At 40.4% G+C, this 24,375-nt stretch overlaps 1 protein-coding gene across 1 annotated transcript in view; it reads right to left on the bottom strand.

Moving 5' to 3' along the window:
- negr1 (neuronal growth regulator 1) overlaps nucleotides 1-24,375 on the bottom strand; it is a 403,329-nt gene that overhangs the window by 250,540 nt on the left and 128,414 nt on the right. The window lies entirely within an intron of this gene.

The raw sequence follows: 24,375 nt of genomic DNA, 5'->3' as shown, positions 1-24,375 counted from the left end.
ATAATCCTCCAACATTTTCGCCAACTCCAACGAGGTCCAACCGCTAGCCACATCTTCCCATCTCCACTCGTTTCCACTTTCCGCAGAAACCCGTTCCCTCCGCAAATCCCTAGTTAACTCGTTCCTTCCCACCCAAACCACCCCCTCCCCAAGTACTATCCTCCCTCGACTCCGTCCAAAGCTCCTGATCATCTTTTCAGGTTAGGCTGAGGTTCACTTGCACCTCCTGCAACCTCATCTATTGTATCCGCTGTTCCAGGTGTTGACTCCTATATGTTGGCGAGACCAAACGCAGGCTCAGCAATCATTCCGCTGAACACCTCCGCTTAGTCTGCCTAAACCTACCTGATCTCCCGATTGCTAAACACTTTAATTCCCCTCCAATTCGCATACTGACCTTTCTGTCCTGGGCCTCCTCCATTGCCAGAGTGAGGCCCAGCGCAAATTGGAGGAACATCACCTCATAATTTGTTTGGGCAATTTACATCACTGCAGGATTAGAGATACAGCATGGAAATAGGCCCTTCGGCCCACAGACTCAGCACCAACCAGCGATCCCCGCACATTAACACTATCCTACACACACACTAGGGACAATTTACACTTATACAACTTACAAACCTGCACATCTTTGGAGTGTGGAAGGAGACCAAAGATCTCGTAGAAAACCCACGCGGTCACGTGGAGAACACACAAATTCCGTGCAGACAGCATCCGTAGTCGGAATCGAACCCGGGTCTCGGGCGCTGCAAGTGATGTAAGGCAGCAACTCTACTCCTGCGCCACAGTGCTGCCCTCAAAGAATAGCTACATGCAGCCTTTTGCATGAAAAGAATGACCCTCTCATCTTAAATCCTTGACGTCTAGTTTTAGACATCCCTGTCCTGAGGAAATGGCAACGCCTATTTCATTTCTTTTTTTTAATCATATTGTATTCTCCATTGTTCTATTAGATCCACGTTGGTTAGGCATTGAAAACAAAAGCTTTCCTGTGAATATTTCTCAGACATTCATTGGACCATAATCCTGAGACACGAGGAAGACTTTAGTGGGAATAAGATGTTTTACTGCCAGATTTCTTCCTTTGTATGTTTTAAAAATAAATTGTTTTTAAAGAATATGCATCACAAAAATCAGGATCCAACCAAGGATGGATGCAATCTCTACATAGCCATGCCATTCATTGGCAGCTGGGCTTCATATGTCTCCCATCTGACATCATATGGCGGCCTGTCACTTTACAAAGATGTAACAGATTTAAATTAGAATGAAAAATAATTCATTGGATTGGGAGCAATTTGTCCCAAATGTGTTTTTTCATATGGTACTATTCAATTCTCATATGAATGGAATTCAAGATCATCCTTAACACTGTCTCTATTAATTTGTAGCACGTGATTTCTTGACGTGACCGAAAATTCATAAAGTGGAAATGTTTGACCCTGTACAAAATCCAGAGTCATTCATTTCAGAGAAGGACATGAACAAACACTGATTTTAACTAATATACAAGTAAACATTATACATCTATATTATAGACAGATAGGGATGTGAAGTTTGATATTCTGAAAAAAGTATTTTTCCTCTCCTAGCTGTTGGCAGCAGTAACAACTGACCTTAACCAGGGACCAATATCACTCAACCTGTCAGTGTAAAATTTACATTCGACACACTGCCAGCTCCTTGTATACAGACTCTGAATTTTAATGGGACTCAGGTAAAGTGATAACATGATCGTATTACAATCTAACTAAAGCACTGCATGTGGGTAGTTGAATTACAAATCAGGTCCTGATAAAACTATCAGAACAAAATGCTGTGCTTCTGACTGAGAATGAAAGATGGGCTTAAACCATGCCATAAACAAAATCCAGGGTCCGGTTCAGATGAATACAGTTGATCACACATGCAAGTTGGTCAATTATAGTCAGAGTAAGGATAAGGCATAACTTGAGTGAGTCAGGAGAGGGAGAACTAAATAATTAACATAAATATATATTTTTAAATGTTCCACAAATAATATTGCAAACATTTTATATGTGTAGGGTTACGATAAGCATGGACAATTACTCAGATCGGATATAGACCTTGATTTGATCAGTCAGGCAATTCTATGATTTTTTTTTCAGGCCCCTATTAGTTACTTACATACATTCTGACAATTCTTCCACAGCAGTTTGAGGTTAGACTGCTGATTGGATTCAGATTGTTTTGCTTCCGATTGCTCAATGTGTTTTTATTCTCTTTTCCACAAGAGATATCTTTGCTTTGCTCCAGCTGAGCACATGGATTGGTGATGGATAAACTAGCATCTGACACCTCATATTTCACAGACAGGCCTTCCTGATAATCTGGGCAGGCAAAGTGTTGTAGCTGGTGGTGCTGCTGCCTCACAGCTCCAGCGACCCAGATCTGACGCTGGCCTCTGGTGCTGTTTGCCTGGAGCGATTACATTCTTACTGTGGGTTTCTCCTGGGTGTTCTGGGTTATTCCCACAGCCTAAAGATGTGTCTGTTAGTTGGTTAATTGGTCACTGCAAATTACCGATGAGGTAGGAGAATCAGAGGGGGAGTTGAATATAAAAATAAATTACAGGGAAATAATTGCCGGAATGGGATTGTACTGAGAAAGACATGGACTTGATGGGCTGAATGCCCTCATTCTATATCATCAGAAAATATGAAAAATAAGAGAAATAACTAAAGATCAATGAGGGAATGGACAAGGGTGAGCTTGACGACCTTATAATTTAAAAAAAATGGCAAAGAAGCAAACTTGAGGAACTCAGCAGGTCGGGTAGTGTTTGTTAAGGGAAGAAACAGATGATGTTTCAGTTTGGGACCATTCTTTGGACTGAGAGTAGTAATGGGGAGTAAGTTGGAAATGAGAGATAGGGGTAGGGCTAAGACTGAAAAGAGGTCAGTGGTTACAGGTGAAGAGGAGTGATTGTCAGATGGATGGAGTAATTGACAAAGGCTAGAGGTGAAAATAAGCCTTAGATATAGAGAGGAGAGGAGGAGTGAAATGTGAAGCTAGATGTAAGGATTAGCATTGCAAAATTAGGTGTGGGATTAGGGTGGAGAAGATTACGGCTAAAAGGGAAACATGGGATTTGGGAATGGGAGATGAGCATATGAAGAAGGGGAAAGAAAAAGGGTAACTAGATTGTCGGGCAAGGGTGGGGGAGTGAATGGGGGGGTTGGGTGCAGAGGACAGAGGGGTGGGAGGGATGGGTTTGGGACTCTCTTGTCATTTCTCAATGACAGCTCTCTATTTAGCATCGGAGGATTTTTTTTTATTTGCAGGTCAGACTATGATAAGGACACCTCCTATTGAACATCTTGGAATTCCCCATCAAATGCATTCAAGTGCCTCTGGTGCACCAAGTACCTCTCCAAAGTATATTCATCACTTCAACATGGAAGCATACTGACTCATCTGCTGAGGTAGGGCAGTGATTAATGATCAGCAGAAGGTATTCCTGCAATTGTTAGACCTGAAACCACAAACCTTATGATGATAAATAGATGGCTTGCATCAAAGGAAGACATGAGCCTTTTTAAACGCTGAAGAAATTGATAATTTTGATCCCTGCAGGCTATCTAATTTGGACTGTGAACAGAGGACAAGCAGATACAAGGATAAAATTAATGAGCTGAGATGGAGATTCCTTCTTCTCTGCATAGGAATGAATATGCAGGGCTGGACTCTGCTGAAACAATGAATTGTGATTTATATGTTGGATAAATAACTGGTTCAGAATAGTGCTATATCCTGTAAGGATCAGAGATCGTAGATAAATTATTATTTGGTTGATTTATTTAACGTGTGGAACATGATGGTCATTGAGTATTTGGGCTATAGAAATGTCATGCCATAGAACAGTACCAGATAGAAATGAAATGCAACTTCTACTGGCTCAGTTTCAAAGCTGAATAGAGAAGTTCCACCTGTTAATCTGACTGATATATCTCCACAACCAGTACCTAACAACAGACGATCTGCTAATTATAACATTTGTACAACCTTTATATGCATATACTTACAATCTGTTGCAATACAAAAAACACTTCAGAATGATTTTATTGATCCAAGTGCAACATGAAGAGAACTAATTTCACAAAGGTGGTCTCGCATTACAATTACATTTCAATTATTTTTTAAGGGGATGGGAGGACATTTGCCAACCTTTTCAATCCTTCGGTTAATTGTGATGAACCAAATGGCTTTTATACATTTCTTTTCTTTATGTATTGATATCACGAGAAAATAAGTGTGACTATTCTGTGAACCTTTCTAGAATGAAAGTTTGGGTTTAGTATATCATGATGATCGACAGAGATGTGGTGCCAGTTTCTATACCACACAACTCTATGACAGGGTCAGGAAGGTGCAATCTGCCCTCATAACAAACATCTTTCCATTGTGGTACCAACCATATTAATTTCAAAGTTTTATTGCAATATTCACTGAGACATGGTAGAAAGATGGGCAATATTCACAACTCAGTAACCCATCATGAAGCATTTTCAGGGGAAACAGAGGGAAATGTAAAATAGGAGATGGCATTGGACTGTGAATCAAGGAACGTACAGTAGGTGGCATGATCTATAAATTTGTGGATGATATGAAGATTGGTGGAGTTGTTGGCAGTGAGGAAGGTAAATTTACACTATAGAGTGATGTTGCTATGTTAGTGACTCCTGTGAGATAATGCATTATGGGAGTACATATGAGGCTATGGATGAAGAGAGAATGTAGAAGCTAGGTCTGGTTTCTCGACAGATAAAGAATCCTTATTTAACATCCTGTATGAAAGCTCACACCTTCAATAATGCAATATATTAGAGATTAGTGTATCATTTTATGTTGAGGTTTAAATGTATAATCTTTGAATTCAGACAATGCAGGCAAACTGCAAAAGGGTAGAACAAACTACTAGACATCTGGGGTAGATGAATAAAGAAGGTTAAATATCATCAAAGTAAAAGAGAGACTGCACAGCTTTCCTAATCACTGCTGCAAGAAGAGATCAGGCAGGTAATCATTTTATTGCAATCCAGAACAGATGGACAAGCTTTATTGCAATTTATTAAAAGTCAACAACATTTATAAAATGTTATCTCCAATTTTCAAGGGAAGCCAGTGGGATCCTAAATTTAAATCAGACGATAGCACAATGATCACAGTTACTGATAGGTCTTTCGTTTCTTTAGAATGAGCATTAGTGCCTGTGTTTTCTTTTGTTTAAAATTAAATGAAAAGTAGAATAATTTAGTAATGGATCAAATCCTTTTGGGCCAGGGGATTTCACAGTGATCCCTTGCAGAAATTAGTTTGCAAACTTCCATTCACAAATATCGGGTGCTGCTGTTTGCCAGGGGCTTGGTACAGATACCATGACTTTAGTGAATGAAAAGACTAACATTAAGACCAGTATTAACTTATGAAACTTAAGGACTGAGGAATAAAAATAGTCATGTCATAAGTAATAGGAGCAGAATGAAGCTGCTTGGCCCATCAGGTCTACTCTGCCATTCAATCGTGGCTTGATCTATCTCTTCCCCCTCACCCCATTCTCCTGCCTTCTCCCCATAACCCCTGACACCCTTACTAATCAAACATCTCTATCCCTGCCTGAAACAATCCATTGACTTGACCTCCACAGCCTTCTGTGGCAAAGAATTCCACAAAATCACCCCCCTCTGACTAAAGAAATTCCTCTTCATCTCCTTCCTAAAGGAACGTCTTCTAATTCTGAGCCTATGACCTCTAGTCCTAGACTCTCCCACTAGTGGAAACATCCTCTCCACATCCACTCTATCGAAGCCTTTCACTATTCAGTGAAGGAGAGGCAGTGAAGGAAAAATAAAAATAAAAAGATTGAAGTACAAAGAAAAATATAGCAAAGATTATTTTTAAATTGCATTTTAAATATCTTACATCAATTTACCAACTAGAGGTATGAGATTTCATGTAATTTTCTGGGTTGAAGAACTATTACATCAATAACTATCACACAGTTAAAGAGATTTATGAAAAATATATATGTATTTTAAATATTATCAGATAATAGTGAGGTTAATAGGGCATAGTTCTAATTTAACAAGGTTTTTAAATTGGCATGTGATCAAGGATAAGATTCTGGTTGTGTTAAAGACAGATTGCTGATCATTGAAGGGCAGTTGTGAAAGTTTGCAGTCCATGCTGTGGTTCTTAATCTCTTGAATTTGTTACCTGATGTAGGCATTAATATCGGCTTTCATTATTTTTGTGAGAACTCTCTACTGAGCACAAGAGTAGGACTGCTTGCAAATGTAGAATGCAAAATTTGAATAAAATCAAACACATTAATTTAGAATGGCACTTACTGATCTATAAAGAACAAGAAAATCCTGGCTTTGTAATATCCTATTCTTTACGAGTTCATGAAGCTTCAGTTACCGTAAGAAAAGAACTGCAGTGACCAATTTTAGTACCCTGGTCTAAAAAAGAATAAAAATATCTCGGCTTCCTGTTGACCTTAGGTGTAGACTCAGTGTTGCTCATCTACAATGCTCCTACCTGCTGGATTGCTGACTGATTAAAGATCTCACTGCATATATTGGGAACTTTATTGCCTTTTCAAGATGACAACATAACCAGCATCGATTTGAAAGGGACAAATGAGTGCTTTATGAGTGGCACAAAGCATTCTTCTGTACACACAGAAGGCATATATGAAAATTGAGCTATTGGGAATTCCATTTGTTGCTTTATAGGCATGTCCCACTTATGCAACTTTTTCGGCGACTACCGGCACCCATCGTAGGTCGTTGCAGGTCACCGAAAATATTCAACGTGTTGAAAACCCAGCGGCGACCAGAACAAGATACGACTCTTTGGGCGACTACTCACGACCATTCACCCCGCAACAGGGTTCACGACAGGGTTCACCCGGCGACATGTCCTCAGTCGCCCAAAGAGTCGTAGCGCCTGAAAAAAACGGCATCTGGAACGATGCCTGTCAGAGTGGGAACACACACACAAACACATCGATTCCTTCACCAGCCCGTTATGCAGGCAGGGGACAGGGCAAGCAGGGTGAGTGCTGTCTAAAAAATTCACACGGTGCAAAGCCAGGGTCATACAGACACACACTGAGATGAACAGGAAGGTTGGCGCTGTAATTAAGACGGCTAGCACAGTGTACGGTAAGTCCTTCAAAAGAGGGGGATAGAGGGGGGAGAAGGGGGAAGAAGGAGTGGAGACAACCTTTTAATAAGCCAGAGAAACATGGCTGTGAAGCTCGGCAGACATTTAACATTATCGGTCGGTTATCCTTGGTTCTGAAAGCTACTGCTTACTTTTTTTTCCCACTGAGCCAATGAAATTCACCGGTCAGCACTGGGTACAACCTACGAGAACCTTTGACATCCTGGCAACCCACGAAGACCTCCCGACAACCCACCTACGGCACAGGAATTCTCGCTACTCTCCATGGCGGCTTCATTCTAGTCGCCGCTAATTTTTCAACATGTTGAAAAATTTGCAGCTACCACCATGAGGCCGCGACTACTTCTCAGAGTGCGGGAACTCCTCGCGAGCATGAAGGCGACTTCTCGGCAACTACCCACGAACATGTGGCGACCATGTGGCGAATGCATAGTCTCCTGAAGTCGCCTAAAAATTTGCCTAAGTGGGACAGGGCCATTACTCCTGTGAATACCACAACTATAATGTAAGTGACTAGCATCTGGTACTCTCTATTTATAAACCCATATTCTTTTCCTTCATTGTTACAACCACCATAAGTAATGTTCACCAGCATTAATGTATTTTGGCATCACACTGCTTGCAGCCTATTGTGCATGAGACCACCATCATATCTGTCTCAGCTCTGCTGGATCATTGTGTTAAAGTGAAAATGACTTTCACCATCCGGAATTTCCCATAAACATTATATTTTGGTGTTAGGAAAAATATCACAGCATGTCAAGCAGCATCAGGTGCAGGGGCTCGACCCAAAATTACAACTTTTGGCTTCATAAATGCTGCTTGATCAGCTGAATTTTCCAGCATTCATTTTTTTTGTTCCAGATTCCAGCCTCCACAGACTCTTTTGACTTCATATCATAGGTTGGATCACTATCTGCAGAACTGGAAACAATGTACAGAAGTATAGAAAATAAGTCAGAAATTATGCTGTGCAATATCATCCTATGAATGTTTCCTGCCTCTATTAATTCATTTTTACTAATATAGGTTCAAATTCCAGTGTTTGTTTTAAGAGAACAGTATTTATCATAGTAATGACATTTTCTAAAATAATCTGTTCCATTTCAGATTCAAGATATTCTGTTGCTTATTAGCATTGGAAATATTAAATAGTACACACAGGTTTCATTAAAATGTCAAGTGGTCTGCATATCTAACACATCACAAATAGGCACCACTATTCAGGAAGTAATGAAATTATTCTTATTTAATAACTTCAAAATGAGTACATTTGAAGTGATCCTTTATCGTAAGCCATTCGTTATTTATTGGACAGTTTTCATAATGTCTGTACTGAAAAATGTAAAATAACCTTATGAATTTGCACGTCATTTGATTAAAGTGGCTTGTCACACCTTATTAGTCATGAATTTTGTTTACTGTGGCTTGAAGCAACTGGTATTAGCACAATATATCTGAGGAGATATTATATGATAACCTGAGTAACACAAATTATATCTTACATATCCATCAGCTACAAGGGAAGTACCTGAGGTCACTCTATTTATCACAATAAACTATTCATAAAGTTAGATGACATCATCGATGATTCCAGTTCCAATTCTACAATGTTTTGCATATATAGTTTTTGAAATTACCCGTTTTGAAAAACATAGCTAGTAATAAAATAATTCAGGATTATACGAACTTAATTTTATTTAAGTTGAAGTGAAAATGCAACTAGGAGCCGTAGGGAATTGATAGCATATTTATTTAACAAGCTGAGATGTGTGTTGTGTCTGATGGCATTAATTATTGGAATTATCTACACTTGATCAGATCTTGAGTCATTGTAAACACGATACAATAAAATTCAAATCCTAAGTTTGTAATGATAGCTGGCATGAAACAGAAAAAAATATTGTGACTTTTTGTAACCTATACTACACTTGATACTAAAAAAAAAACTTACCATTGATTCTTTCACTTGCATTATGCAAACCAATTTAGAAATCTCAACATGCAGGTTGAAATACTGCAATAACTTGTAACCTTACAGTAAAACTTATGTTTAAATAAAACCTATGTAAATATTTGATACAATTGCATGTTGTAGCTACATTCCTGGTAAAGGTGAAAGAGAAAATTTGGATCAGCCTGGGAAATTCTTCCTGCACAATTCATGCCTAATGCAGGTAAGATAATTTAGATGTTCAAATTACAAAATAAAAATTGAGAACAATTCTTAAAGATCAGAGTAACTGCTTCTCCACTGTATTTTGGTGCCTGGTGCAATCCATTCCAAAATCTCTTGAAATTAGAAAACATAAGAAATAGGAGCCAGCGTATACCTTATGGCACTTAATGGCTGCTCTATGTTTAATAAGATTACGACTAATTTAACCATTGGCTTTAATTGCACTTTTTTACATGTTCCCCTCTGAATTTCCAAAAATTCTATTTTCTCAGTCTTGAATATATTTAATAACTAGACCTACAGCATTTTCTAGAGTATTGAATTACAAAGATTCATACCCCTCAGAGAGAAATACATTTTTCCCCAGTTAGACAAAAGTGCTGGAGAAATAGGCAACGTTTTGGGCCGAAACCCTTCTTCAGTCTGAAGAAAGGGTTTTGGCCCGAAACGTTGCCTATTTCCTTCGCTCCATAGATGCTGCTGCACCTGCTGAGTTTCTCCAACACTTTTGTCTACCTTCGATTTTCCAGCATCTGCAGTTCCTTCTGATACAATTTTCCCCACTCAGTCTCAAATGGGAGACCATTTATCCTGAGACTCTTAGTTTACAATTGCACAGTTATGAACAGGGGATTGAGAGGAAAAGAGGAAATACTGTAACAGCCACTTGCTATAATAGTCTTTTTACTCAAACAGAAAAAAAGCAAAAAGGCTTCTTTTTTCTTGTTACTATACAGTATGTACAAAAACTTGAATTCATTAATCTTTGCAATGCAGGAAGGCTTATTTTCAAAAAATTGGCTTTGAAACATAATTGAATTAATATTTGTTTTTATTCTGCACCAGGTATAAGGTTATCCTTTGTGGCAGAAATTCAGCATTATGGTATTGGTTGCCCCACTCTCGTCTCATACTGGAATGATACTGGAATAAAAAGAACAATGGCATTGCTGCTTGGTTGAAAAACTATTTATTTGCTTGTGTCAGCAAGATGATTCGTAATTATATTTAATCTATTATATCTTTATTTTCACACATTGATTATGGTGCACCATGAAAATCTATTTGAAAACCTTTTCTGACACTAATCAGAATGGTCAGCAATGGGGTAGTCCTGTTGCAACCAAGAGACCAGATACACTGTGGAGATACCAAGTGGTCGACAATAATAGATTCACCAGCACCGCCATTCAATATGATCATGGCTGATCATTCCCAATCAGTACCCCGTTCCTGCCTTCTCCCCATATCCCCTGACTCTGCTATTTTTAAGAGCCCTATCTAGCTCTCTCTTGAATGCATCCAGAGAACCTGGCTCCACCACCCTCTGAGGCAGAGTATTCCACACTCACCACTCTCTGTGAGAAAAAGTGTTTTCTCGTCTCCGTTCTAAATGGCTTACTCCATAAGGGGGAAGTCTTTTAGGACCGAGATGAGAAGATCATTTTTTTACACAGAGAGTGGTGAATATCTGGAATTCTCTGCCACAGAAGGTAGTTGAGGCCAGTTCATTGGCTATATTTAAGAGGTGGCCTTTGTGGCTAAAGGGATCAGAGGGAATGGAGAGAAGGCAGGTACAGGATAATGAGGGATGATCAGCCATGATCATATTGAATGGCAGTGCAGGCTCGAAGGGCCGAATGGCCTACTCCTGCACCTATTTTCTATGTTTCTATTCTTAAACTGTGGCCCCTGGTTCTGGACTCCCCCAACATCGGGAACATGTTCCCTGGCTCTAGCGTGTCCAAACCCTTAACAATCTTATATGTTTCAATGAGATCCCCTCTCATTGAGACTCTAGTGAATCTCTGGAACTCTCTGCCACAGAGGGTAGTCGAGGCCAGTTCATTGGCTATATTTAAGAGGGAGTTAGATGTGGCCCTTGTGGCTAAGGGGATCAAAGGGTATGGAGAGAAGGTAGGTACGGGATACTGAGTTGGATGATCAGCCATGATCATATTGAATGGCGGTGCAGGCTCGAAGGGCCGAATGGCCTACTCCTGCACCTAATTTCTATGTTTCTATGTTTCTATGTAGAGTGTACAAGCCCAGCTGCTCCATTCTCTCAGCAGATGACAGTCCGGCCATCCCGGGAATTAACCTTGTAAACCTAAACTGCGCTCAACAGCAACAATGTCCTTCATCAAATTAGGGGACCAAAACTGCACACAATACTCCAGGTATGGAGCCAGTCAAGTTATGTACTTATTTACGGGAAGTTAGAAAAGAAATAGGATAGATACATGTTATGATGTGTACTGTGCACAAGTGTACTGTGGAGAGCATACGGACTGGTTCAAACCTCGATCGGTTACATTACGGAGCCTGAGAACCATTATCTCCAGGTCTGAGAACAGCCTCCTCCCATTAACCAACACATTCTTGAACCACCTTCAACAACACTAACCACAATCCTACTTAACCATCTCAAGCCAACTGGACTGAAAAGCTGCAGTAATTAGAATGTCATTGTTCCAGGTCATATCCTGTGAAAATGGTCAATAAACACTTGAATGTTGATTCTCATTCTTAATTTTGACTCTTAATTCGTATTCTATGCCCTCTGGCATCAGATTTCCCTGCCCTGTGAAAAGGTCTATGCACATCCACCTTATCTATGCACCTGATTTCATATACTTCTGCAAAGTCATCTTCAGCCTCCTACAATCCAGGATGAAAAGCAACAGCCTGTCCAGACTGTACTTAAAATTCAATCAGAACTGCACACAATATAACAAGTATGAACCACCAATGATTTGGGAGGGAGAGATGCCATCCATGCCTGTGCCAAGTGGGAATATCTGTGGCAGAAAGATCCCAGCATTCATAATCGCAGGGCAGGCTTCTGTCAAGGGGAAATTGACAGTTGCAATCATAAAGCTGGTCTCAGTCAATAATTGGAGAGCAGGAAAATGGTCCTACTAGGCAGGTATCAGACGTAGTCAAATATTGCAGAGCTGGTTTCAGCTTGGGGATAGTATGCAGAGGTGGATAGACACCAATGATGGAGGATGAGAATCGGGAGGGCACAAGGACCTTCCTTGTGGATCTGTGACAAAAAGCACACATTTCTACTTGCGTACAATGAGTGCAGGTGTCTTCTGCAGTCAGTTATTCATGCCTCCAGTATCATTCCAGTTAATGATTCCAAAGTAAAGCAACTTAAAATCAGTGAATTGACATATCCACTTAAGAACAATCCTGACAATAAAAAACAGTATCACATCATTTGACTGGCTCCATCCAATCTACCACTTGGTATCTCCACAGTGTATCTGGTCTCTCGGTTGCCACAGGACTCCCTCATTGCTGGACCATTCCGGTTAGTGTCAAAATAGGTTTTCAAATAGATTTTGAATTAAGACATGAGGTTATTAATTCATTCTTTGCCTTTTTTTTAAGATGCCTGCTTCATTACAATACAATATAATAATACTTTATTAGCCAAGTATGTTTTGCATCATACGAGGAATTTCATTTGCCAAGTCAGTCATACAAATAAAAAGCAACAGAACACACAAAATACATTTTAACATAAACGCCCACCACAGAAACTCCACATTCCTCACTCTGATGGAAGGCGAAAAAAAGTTCAATCTCTTCCTTCCTTTGTCCTCCAGTGGTCGGGGGCCTCGTGCCTCCCGTTGATGGGATGATCTTACTCCCATGGCTGGCGACGGGCCTCCTCGTCGGGGTGATCAGCTTCTGCATCGGGGGGTGGAATCTCAGCTCCCCCGTGCCGGGCAATCTGATCCCGGGTCAGGACTGCTCGAACGTCGTGTGGCTTCTGGAGCTTCCCAACTCGGTCTCTCCCGCGACTGTGAGCCCTTGATGGGAAAGTCCACAGGCCGCGGTTGGAGCGTCGTTGCCAGGCAAGTAATCGGCCCCGATGGTAAGTCTACGCCCTGCGGTGGGGCCCAAAGTCAGTTCCGATAAAAGAATAAAATAATTGTATTATGCTGGAATCTTTCATGTCTGGAGAACATCCCAATATTCTTCACTACCAAATTGTTGCGAAGGATTATAAACTCAAAATCAGGACTGAGAAAAGATAACATTGATTATTTAAAATGGTAGTGAATCCTTGGAATTTTCTATCTGTGTTTGTTGGAATGCCAATCAAGTCAAAGATCAATGGATTTTTGCAAATTAAATCAATGGATGGAGTTCAGGAAACTGATGCTGAGGTAAAAGATCAGCTATCTTATTGGAAAGTGTAGGTCGGTGGGGGCGCTGCGAGTTGCCTGCCCTGCCAGCAGCGTGTTCGTTATTTCGACTTTTTTTTGTTTCTGTGTATCTAAATGTTAGTTTCAGTGTCTCTCTTTGTGTGCCTGTGTGTGGGGGGTGGTGGGGGGAGGGGGGGAAGGGGGGAAGGGGGGAACCGCTTTCAGTCGCCTCCCCGATGGAGGGGCGACTTTTTCCATGTCACCTCCCTCGCGGCCTAACAGCATGGATTGGAGCAGCCTTTCCTGGAGTCACGCCCGGAGTTTCAGCAACGGGCGCTGCGTGGACATTTCCATCACGGAGCGGACGAACCCTTGCTGGGGTCGCCAGAGTGGAGTGTTTCAATCGCTGGCCTAGTGACTTTGGCATCATGGGGCTGTGGTCTGCGGAGCTTCTAGCCGCAGGCATGGCATGGACTTAGTCTAGTATATATATATATATATATATATATATAAGGCGGTTAGCCCTGTTTTAGATAATTCATCAACATAATTGCACAGTTTGTAAATTCCATCCATATGCATCAGGTTCCTTTTTAATGTACTATATAATAAACAGCTTCTCTGTTGCTCATTTGTAAATACCACACATTGATCACAAGCAATAATATTTTAGTGCTATTTTCAATGGTCATTTATAATGAACACCATGGCATTATTTGTTGTGGTTAGCTGTGAGTAAATAACATTTAAGCTCACCATGTTGGCAGCTTCCCACTGAATTTTCACAGGTACTTGGACAGTAATTTATGGCTCTTACTTAGATTACTGGCATAGTGTTTGAATATGTGCACTCGTATATGGACATGAGTATTCTATATCTACTTCTGTGAATTCCCAAAATGGAAGGAAATAAGCAACAGCAGAACAGCTCAGAAATAAACTTCCGTCACATTCTGTTGGAGTAGTGCCACCACGCTGTTGTATCTTCAACAAAAAAATCAAGACCATAATATTTAAGCAAGTGTTAGAAGCAGATTGAATTAATAGATCTGTGAAATGTTCTCAGCCAAAATATTCCAGGCACTAACAATGTGTTTCTACAGTTGGCAAGAACTTAGAGCACAAAACTGTCCATAATTTGATGCTAATTAGGACTACGGTGGCAGCCTCACTTGGAGATGATCGAAGGATGGTTGGAAAAGGAAATCTAAATGATGCATTCCAGTAAAGCTTTTGCATTTGTGTTTGATGCATGCTGTTTGCACAGTTTAAGGAACTCAATTCTCGCACCTATTTACCGTAATTACTTTGGATCTGCTGCATAATCATGCCTAGAGTAGGTGCCATTGTATACAATCAATCTATCATTTTAATATTTTAAATATCCTATCTGCGAACAAATCATGGAGACTGAATTTTAATCTGTTGTTATAACAACCAAATATTAGTAATGCAACCACTATTGTAAAATGATCTGTAAAAGATGCAGGTTGTGAGCTGAAAAGGCAAGAAGGAGCCTTATTCTAAAGTGTAACATTGTATTATCTGTATAAATTGAGGAAGAAAGTTAAAAAAACAAATGTGGCTTCCAAATTAATTTAGTATTGGGAAGGGGAAAGAGATACTACTTTGTGGCCCTAGCATTAGTTTCTATTAGATATGGGTAGGTGCCAGAAGACTAGTGGGTAGCTAATGTCATGGGTAGACACTAAATGCTGGAGTAACCCAGCGGGTCAGGCAGCATCTCTGGAGGGAAGAAATGGGTGACGTTTCGGGTCGAGACCCTTCTTCAGACTGAAGGAGGAATGGGTGAAGTTTCGGTCTCGACCCGAAATGTCATCCATTCCTTCTCTCCAGGGATGGTTATATGGTTATATGCTGCCTGACCTGCTGAGTTACTCCAGCATTTTGTGTCTATCTTCGATTTAAACCAGCATCTGCAGTTCTTCCCTACACAATTAATGTCATGCCTCTATTTAAGAAGGGATGCCAGGAAAAGCCTGGGAACTATAGACCAGTGAGCCCAACATCTGTAGTGGGCAAGTTACTGGACGGTATTTGGAGGGATAAGATATATACGTATTTGTACAGACAGGGGCTGACTAGAAATAGTCAACATGATTTTGTACGCAATACGTGTCTCATGAATGTGATTGAGTTTTTTGACGAAGGACTGAAAAAGATTGATGAGGCCCAAGCCATAGACGATGTCTATATTGACTTCAGCAAGGCATTTGATAACATTTTGCATGGTAGGCTGCATGGGATCCTGAGAGAGCTAGCCAACTGGATAGAGAATTGGCTTCATGAAAGAAAGCACAGGGTGATGCTGGAAGGCTATTTTTCAGACTGGAAGCCTGTGATTAGTGTTGTGCCCCAGGGATTGGTGCTGGGCCCATTGCAGTTTATGGTTTATATCAATGATTTGGATGAGAATGTAGAAAGCATGATTAATAAGTTTGCAGATGACACTAAACTGGATAATATCATAGATAGCAAAGGTGGTTATCAAAAATTATATCAGGATCGAGGTGTTGCAGTTTGGGAAGTCAAATCAGGACAGGACCTTCACAGTAAATTGCAGGGCTCTGGGGAGTGTTTCAGAGCAGAGGGATACAGGTGCCTGAAAGTGGCATTGCAGTAATAATAATAATAATAATAATAATAATAAACTTTATTACAGACTCAAGGTCCAGACAAGGGGCAACATTACATTAAAAAATGCATTGCATATTAAATATCATAAAATACAAATAAAATCTTAGTATATCACATAAAAACATCATAATTTATATATATTTTTAAACACAATACATAAGTTAAAAATCCAGATTAAAAGAATGATCAATGTCCTACAACGAGACAACGATAACCTAACAGTTAGATTGGGTCAAGAAAAACTTCGGGAAATTGGCCTTCATCAGTAAGGTTATTTTGTATAGAAGTTGGGATGTTATGTTCCAGTTGTACAAGATATTGATGAGGAGTACTTATTAGATAAAAATAATTTATTTTTATCTAAATAAGTGACTGGGAGTGAATTCACGTAAAAAATGTCAGTGTAAAAATGATATTGGAATTCAAACACGCCAGATACAAGATTATTTTCTGAAAGTTCTTAAAACTTGCAGTGAAGTATGTTTTGCATTTTTTTATGTGAGTCTTTTGATATAACTGTTGGTAAAGTAAATCAGCAGATTATTATTTCAGAAGAAGCAGACGATTTCAGCCATTGCGCACATTTATCTGATGTAAATCAGGAACTGAACTACAATTGTTCTGAGGAACAATTGATAATTCAGGCAGCCTATCCTGGCTTCACCTCAGCTTCTGTAAGTTATAGTGATTGACAACAGCAATGTTGGGAAATCACATACTTCTGGGTAAATTATGTCAACTGGTCAAATATAAACATGGTCTGTGCAAAAAATTGTGAAATTGGCCAAAATTATGTTGGAAACAACGCTGATATATCTTACATCCAGAAACATGCAGTACCCATGCTGGAGGTACATGTAGAGCTATTAACCATAGCATGCTTTGCTGCACTTAACACTGAACTGGTGGAAGTATTGTCTGAATTGAAGCTTTCTTTCTTTAGCCTGAAATATCTTCTGTACCTTTCCTCTAGATCCTGCATTTCAATTAAATATAATACACCAGAGGACTTCACAAATCAGCAGATGTGTTCCCTTGTTGTATGTAACATAGATTTTTATAAAAGTTCTCATATTTATGGGGATTCAGTTTGTGAGAAACTATATATCATTTTGTTTAAGTACGGACAGAAATTGGGAAGATTTTCAGTTTTGAAATGGTGGGGATGGTGTTGAGTGGTTCAGGTCATCTGATGGTCTTGATGAGAAAGTCAAGTGCTTGAACACAAAATAAAATTAAAATATTATAATGGTGTCCAACTTGCAATTTTCATTAAAAAAGGACATCTCAATGGAATAAATTCAACAACATTATGCCTTGGTACCAAGTCTTAGAGTCATAGAGTGATAAAGCTTAGAGTCATAGAGTGATACCTTCGGCTCAACTTGCCCACACCGGCCAACATGTCCCAGCTACACTGATCCTATCTGCCCACATTTAGTCCATATGCCTCCAAACCTGTCATATCCATGTACAGTTTAACATTCTTAACCATTGGGATAGACCCTACCTCAACTACACCCACCAACCCTTTGCATGAAAAAGTTACCCTTCAGATTCCTATTAAATTGTTTCCCCGTCACCTTAAACCTATGCCCACTGGTCCTCAATTCACCTATTCTGGGCAAGAGACTACCCAATCTATTCCTCTCATGATTTTATACACTTTTATAAGATCACCCTTCCTCTTCCTGCGCTCCAAGCAATAGAGTCCCAGCCTACTCAATGTCTCCATATAGCTCAGACCCTCTAGTCCTGGCAACATCCTTGTAAATCTTCTGTGTACCCTTTCCAGCTTGAAAATATCTTTCCTATAACATAGTGCCCAGAACTGAACAAAGTACTCTAAATGCAGCCTCTTGTTTGACAGAAATACAGGTTAGAGATTTGTGACAACATTCTAGAATTAATACTTTAACCTCCAATCCCTTTTAACAAGTTTTAGTGCTAGGAATGCAATCTCTGTGAATTTATGCTATAATTTGAATTTAGAAATGCTGCTAACATCCTCCTAACACTTTCTAGTAAAAGCCTAGTTCCACTTATTCAATCAACATATGTCAATGGCCAAGTTAATATATCATTAGTCGCCTAGCAAATAATTACTTTATCTTCCAAATGACTGAGATAATGTTACAGGAGATTTGCTGGTACACACGTATATCATGTGTGTAACAGAGAGTGAGAGAGAGAGTGAGGTTCACCACTGAGCTTATCCAAGTTCAAATACAAGCTGATGCCAAGATTTACACTCAATCCTGGAACGGAAACTCAATAATCTGTTGTCAGAACTAGGCCACCATCTGTACACAAAACCATCAGATCCTCTCTTACCATTTACATCTCTAAAACAAATATACTGACTGCGGAAGCTAACTATACTATAGGAAAACAAGGTCTTTATTTTACATAGTGAAGAAAAACAATCGCTGTGGAGTATCTTCCCTTCCTCCAAATAATCGTTAATTGAGAATAAGGCATTAAAAACACTGGAGCAGAATTTCTGCAGGGTTTCTTCCCACCAATTTTGCAGTAGCCACAGATAAATTAAATATTCACCCACTTGCCTGGTGAAATTCCTGTGAAAAATTTCCTTCACCGTAAGTTCACAGAATAATTTGATCACGCAACAACATTTGCCAATTCAAATGTCTAAGAGTGAATATGTAACTGTAGAATAGGCTCACACTTGCCTGTGTTAAAGATTTTCCAAAAAATATTAACTATTTGTTTCCTACTTCAATGATCAAAATTAAAATGCAGCATTGAACATAGTTAAAAATCCTATGAGCACCATAATATTGCTTGGCATAGGTCCTGATAATACATGCTGTAGGATTAAGTGTAAGACTGGAACTCTGGTGTGTGTGTGTGTGTGTGTGTGTGTGTGTGTGTGTGTGTGTGTGTGTGTGTGTGTGTGTGTGTGTGTGTGTGTGTGTGTGTGTGTGTGTGTGTGTGTGTGTGTGTGTGTGTGTGTGTGTGTGTGTGTGTGTGTGTGTGTGTGTGTGTGTGTGTGTGTGTGTGTGTGCGCGCGCGCGCGTGGTTTTACTCATGTTTGGATCTATGGATCATTGAATCATTGTATCCTAGTTCAAATTCGTTAATCAAACCTTTCCTCTTAAGGAAAAAAAGTCAGACGAATGCCAACTTGAGTTAGAGCTCCAGGAAGCTCAACCATGAATAGCAGACCTAGTTGGCAGCACAATTTACTATAAAGCTACTCGAGGCATAGCTCTGTGGAAGAAATCTTACCCCACCGCATGGTAAGAGCACCCTACATGAAGTTTTATGAAACTTCTTTGGATATAAGATTAAACCATAGTGTCATAGTGAACATAAGAAATCCTGTGGCATTATTAAGAAGATCAGAGAAATTAACCACAAGGCTCTGGCTATTGTTTATTTCTTGAATACCATGACAATAGAAATCTGATGCTGTTCAATAGATTAATGGGGTCAAGGAAAGAGTGTTCACATTGCAGTCCTGTTTCCACCAATCTTTCCCCCACCATGCATAAGAAGCACAAGAAGCAACAAGACAGACCCCATTGTATGCAGATGCCGAGAAGTGCGTTCAGCTCTGGCTGAACACCTTCTAATTGTGTGTGGACTCGATATGAAACATAATAGATTAATACTGTTCCTTTCTGTGTTATTCTTCTCTTGCATTTCCTCCATCAATGTTACAAACACTTTGAATGTTCTAGAATCTTGTGTAATTGTAAATCCTTCTGACTTTGAATGTAATGTCATCAGTGAAAGGCAGATCTTCTTATAGAATGCAATGGGGCCTGGGCCTGGACCTGCAGCCCTAATTCCATTTTAAATGGCTGGACAAGTGATTAGGCTGGTGAGAGTATGGAGTGAAAGCACAGGTACACCTGAATGGCATTCCAGAACACTTTCTCAATAAAAATGTATTATGCTTGATCACAAGTTATAGCCAGAGTGAATTTTTCTTAAAAGGCCTGCAAAAAATTAAATAAATAAACAATTAACCATTAAAATAGTAAGATTAAACGAGAAATTACCAGTTTGAAGTTTGATCTGTATTTTATGAGGAGTTACGACGAGGGATTACGTGAAGAAGCCCGCTCAGGGCGCAGGTGCGGCATGCTTCCAAGCAGCGGTGTGGAATCACAGACAGACACGTATTTGATGTAACATAGTAAAGAACAAAGAGACATCAGCTTATCGGTTTGATCCATGTAATGAGGGTGGGAGCGGAGGGCACGTAATCCCTCATCGTAACTCCTCATAAAATACAGATCAAACTTCAAACTGGTAAGTTCTCGTTTAATCTTACTATTTTACTTCGGAGTCACGTGAGTGACTTCGTGAAGATTTCAAAGCTCTGTGATTTCAAACCGTGTAACAGTTTTATACACTCACTACCGAAAGCTCTTGAGGAAGGAAGTGTTATTGTAATCAACCAATGAATCTGTTTTGAAAACAAAACGGTATTTATTAACAATAACAAAAGAAAAATAGCTCCCCCGGGCTTTAAATTAAACATTTGCAGTTTCTAAAATGCTGACTGCAAATATATCAGGTTCCACCAACGGCTTATTATAAAATGTTCGGAATGTGGCTTCCCGTGGCCATCCTGCTTTCTTGAGGATTAAGTCCACAGGCACATCCATTCTGGCCGCCGATGATGTGGATGCTGCCCTGGTGGAATGAGATTTAAATAGATTAATGTTAATTCCAGCAGCTTCCAAAACCTGTTTCAACCACCTTGAAATGGTTTGACTTGTTACCCTGCCATGTGGTTTCCTGTGGCTGACCCATAAGGCTCTCTCACTTCCTCTGATGTTATGGGTTGTGTCTATGTAAATATTTATGTGGGTCACCACACACAATCGTGGCTCTAGTGGGTATGCCCGGAATGCCACTAGCGTGTTGGATGTTCCTGGCCTGGACTGTTTTATCAGACCTTGAATAGTGAATGTGATCTGATCCGATGTAGTGTCCATGTTGTCCAGTCGAAGTTTATGTAAGGACTGGACCCTCTGTGCAGATACTAGCGCCATGAGCATGAGTGTTTTTAAAGTCAACTGCTCTAAGCTGAGAGATCTTGCTGGTGGTCTGTCCCGAAGGTATGTTAGTACAATACTGACATCCCAGATTTTTGTATATCTAGGGGTGGGGGGCTTGCTGTTAAATATGCCCCTCATCAGTTTTACCACCAGCGGATGGGCTCCCATGGCCTGATGTCCCGCAGGTTTGAGGTAATTTGAAAGAGCACTACGTGCCGTGTTGATGGCACTGTAGCTCAAATCTTCACGATGATGTAAATCTGCCAGGAATTCCAGAACATCCGCTACTGTGGCTGTTTTATAAGCAATCCCGGTTTTCTGGCAGTACGTTTCCCATTTTCTGATGCAGGTTAGGTACTGCCTCTTCGTGGATATCCGTAGGGATGCTGACATGGTGGCGATGGTTTGTTCCGATAGCCCCAGATCCAGGTAAGGTCGGTTTAAAATCTGCAACCCAGGAGATTCATATCTTTGTGGCATGGGTGGCTGATGCCTGATACTGGGTGAGTCAGTAACCCTGGATGACTGGGGAATACCATAGGTGTTTCCACCACCATGTCCTGGAGAATTGGGAACCATGGCTGTGTAGGCCAGTCGGGCACCACCAAAACTCCAGACGCTGAATCCGTCTGGATTTTTCGAAGCACCCGACTAATGAGGCAGAAGGGGGGAAAAGCATAAAACACAAACTTTCCCCAATCTAACGTAAAAGCGTCTACCGCTGCTGCCTCCGGATCTGGTTCCCACGCGACATAGACTGGTAGTTGGTGATTCAGTCTTGATGCAAATAAATCTATATCTGGCTTCCCATATTGCTTTACAATTTTAGCAAATATTTTAGGATTTAACATCCATTCGATGTTATCATTGAATTTCCGTGACCTGGTGTCCGCCACTATGTTTAGCTTACCTGGTAAATAGGTAGCTGAAAGCCAAATATGTCTTTCGACACACCATTGCCAAATCATATTAACCAATTTGTCGCATGATAAAGATTTGATGCCGCCCATATGGTTAATATAAGCCACCACCGTTGTATTATCTATTTCTAATCTAACATGCAAGTGACGCATATCAGACGCATATGCTTTCAAACCATAAAAGGCGCCCAACATTTCCAAAGTGTTAATGCCCAGTGTAGATAGTAATGAGGATTCTGAGTTAGTCCATCTACCACCTGTGCTGGATATGGAGTTAGTTGCTCCCCAGCCTTGAGCACTAGCATCGGTTTGGAGTACTAACGTAGGATTAGTGATAACTATAGGACTATAACCGTGCCAAATATATTGAATCCACCACTGTAGCTCTGCCATTGCTTCAGGGGGTATAGTCATGATCCGATCATAATGACCTCTGTGCCATTTTAATGCTATTATCTTTGCTCTTTGCAAATTTTGATAGTGCAAAGGTCCAAATTGGATAGCTGGAAATGCTGCTACCATTTTGCCAATTACTGCTGCCACTTGTCGAATAGTTGGCTTTCTCTTTATTTTTAAGTTTTCACATGATTGTGTTAATGCAATCATTTTTTCCCTTGGCATGGTAATCGTCATTTGGACTGAGTTAATTGTGAACCCCAAGTAGTCCATAATTGTGGATGGATTTAACTTGGATTTATCTGGATGTAAGACAAAGCCTAGAGTTTCTAGGAGCTGTTTTGTAGCTGATACTGCTGCTACAGCCAATTCCATAGTTTTCCCAACTATGAGGATGTCGTCCAAATATGCCATGACTATATGTTTTTGTTTCCTTAACATTGCCATGGCTGGCTTCAATATTTTAGTGAATAGTCTTGGAGCTGAAGTAAGCCCATTAGGCAGTGCTTTATACTGCCAAAGCTCCCCCATCCAGATAAATTTAAGATATCTGCTATAATCTTTATGTATCGGTACTAGATAGTAAGCATCTTTGAGATCGATGCTGGCCATATAGTATCCTTTGAAAATCAATTGTCTAGCAGTCGCAAATGTTTCCATTTTGAAATGTATATACTTAACAAACACATTCAAGGATGTTAAGTCAATGATGATGCGACATCCACCATCCTTTTTACATTTAGTAAATATGTTGGAAACAAATTCCAAGGGTTCATGAATAGTTTTTCCTATGACCCCTTTGTTTATAAGCCTTACCAGTTCAGCTTGTCCCTCCAGTTGTTGTTTGTTGGAGAGTACAAATGTCCTCTTAGGCATGTGTTGAACTGGCGGTATATTCGAAATAAACTCTATTTTATAACCTTGAATACTATTAAGTATATATTTATCATCTGTGATCCTCCCCCATGCTTTTTTAAATAAGTGTAACCTTCCCCCTGTTAGTAATTCACCCTTATTCACAATATGCGGGTAGGAACCAGATCCACCTACCTCCATGGTTATTGGCGGGGTTGAGGTTTTCTCTTTTTGGATGTTTTCTGTCGACGAGCTGGCGATGTTGGGGGGAGGCGCATTTTCCAGGGGGTCCGCTGCAGGCCCTGACCTAAAAAAGGTTTCTGGGGATAGTGCGGCCCCAAGCTTTGACCAGTCGCATATGGATGATGCCGACTGGTGGATGCAGTGGTGTGCTGCCGCCTTGGTGTTATGAAGAGCTTCGGTATAGGTGCTGGCGGTGTTGCCCTCATGAGGCTAAAGGTTTTTGAAGCCTCCTCCATTTCTTTCAGTTGTTTATTTAAGTCTTTTCCAAAAAGAAATGAGTCGGTCTCTACAGTGGGAGCTTTGCACAATCCTGCAAATTTAGGATTCAGTGCCGGCCTAATGTTATCTCTCCTGAGATTGTTCACCTCGTATTGCGTGGTGCACATGAGCGCCAAGACATCCTGTTGATGAGCTGTCATTTCTGTGGTCTCGACTCCCCGTGCGTATGCTGTTATCGCCGCCGTCAGGAGGCGCAGTACGCGCTGGAGTTTGACCTCCTGTGTGCGAATAGGTCCACCCACGTTACCCCATATCTGAGGGTTGAGGCTCTTGACCTTCAGGGCTTCACAGTTGTCCGGGGCGATGTGCTCGTCCAGCACTTGGGCGAGCACCTTTTCCTGCAATGGCTTGTTAGATAGATGATTTATACTTGCAGCCATTCTAGGCTGCAGTGGTGCTCCAACCCGTGGGGTAGCAACGAATCG

Source organism: Leucoraja erinacea, chromosome 10, assembly GCF_028641065.1.
Source record: "Leucoraja erinacea ecotype New England chromosome 10, Leri_hhj_1, whole genome shotgun sequence".
Lineage (NCBI taxonomy): Eukaryota > Metazoa > Chordata > Chondrichthyes > Rajiformes > Rajidae > Leucoraja > Leucoraja erinaceus.
The sequence above is the reverse complement of the archived record's forward strand: the minus strand, read 5'-3'. Positions and strand labels throughout refer to the sequence as shown.